The sequence below is a fragment of the Aquarana catesbeiana genome, linkage group LG09 (assembly GCF_042186555.1).
Source record: "Aquarana catesbeiana isolate 2022-GZ linkage group LG09, ASM4218655v1, whole genome shotgun sequence".
Classification (NCBI taxonomy): Eukaryota; Metazoa; Chordata; class Amphibia; order Anura; family Ranidae; genus Aquarana; species Aquarana catesbeiana.
Window position 1 is genome coordinate 80228384 of NC_133332.1, and position 1583 is coordinate 80229966.

Sequence of the window (1583 nt, forward strand, 5' to 3'; positions counted from 1 at the left end):
GCTGAGCCTATCATCTACTAGGACCCCCAGGTCCTTTTCCATCCTAGATTCCCCCAGAGGTTCTCCCCCCATATTGGAAAATTTAGCAGGAGGAATGAGACAACATGGCAGGGAATCTCACCACTAAAGTGGTCTTCAGGACTCATCCTCCTTACATCAAAATATAGAACGTATGGACTGCCTAGTTAATCATGAACATCTCAATCGGCTGCCGTAACGCAATGCACGGTAACACACAACATAACACACCAAAGAATGTAGAGGGGCTCTTAGGGTTTGTCTTCTTTAACTTGCATAATTTTAAATTTGAATATAGAATTTGAAGAGTATACAATTCGAAGTCAATATGAGTACACTAGAAACCCACAGTTGTTGAATATTAATTTCTATTAACCACTTGCCACCCGCCCACCATCAAACAACAGCAGAACGGTGCGGCTTTCGTTCTGGGTGGACGTCATATGATGGCGCACCCGAACGGCCGCTCCTGCAAGCCGGCGGGGGCGCGTAGCACGGCGATCATGCTCGACCCGTGTTGCTAGGACACGGCGCGACCCCGATCTCTGTAAATAGCCACTGACGCGGCTCTTTAATCATGTGATCGGCTGTGTCCAATCACAGCCGGTCACATGTAAACAATGAAGTGCCGGTAATCTCACTGACAGAGTGTGTGGCGAGGAGAGCCGATCAGCGGCATTTCCTCACAGGGGACAGTGAGAGATGTAATCAGGACACTGATTATCAGTGCCCTGATTACATTAGGGCGCCACCATTGCCAGCAACCCATGCTAACCAGTGCCAACAATCAATGCCCACCAGTGCCCACCACAGCCAGAAATCAGTGCCCATTAGTGATGCCAGCCAGTGCTGGCTTTCAGTGTCACCTATCAGTGATGCCCATCAATGCCCATCAGTAAAGCCCATCAATGCCCATCAGTGCCACCCATTAATGCCCATCAGTGCCCATTAGTGCTGCCCACCAGTGCCCATCAGTGCCGCTTATCCATGCTGCCTATCAGTGCCCACCAGTGCCGGCTATCAGGGCCCGCCAGTGCCACCTATCAGTGCCATCCAGTGCCACCTATCAATGCCCACCAGTGCCATTTATCAGTGCTGCCTATCAGTGCTCATCAGTGCCACCTATCAGTGCCCATAAGTGCTGAATATTAGTGCCTCCTCATCAGTGCTACCTAATTAGTGCCCATAAGTGCCGCCTCATCAGTGCCCATAAGTGCCTCCTCATCAGTGCCCATCAGTGCAGCCTATTAGTGCCCGTCAGTGCTGCCTCATCAACGCACATCAGTGAAGGAGAAAAATTACTTATTTACAAAATTTACTGACAAAAACTTTTTTTTTCAACATTTTTAGTCTTTTTTTTTTTTTTGTAGGAAAAAAAAAAATCCCAGCAGTGATTAAATACTACCAAAAGAAAGCTCTATTTGTGTGAAGAAAATGATAAAAATTTCACATGGTTACAGTGTTGTATAACTGCACAATTGTCATTCAAAGTGTGACAGCGCTGAAAGCTGAAAAATGACTTGGGCAGGAAGGGGGTGAAAGTGCCCGGTAGATAAGTGGTTCAT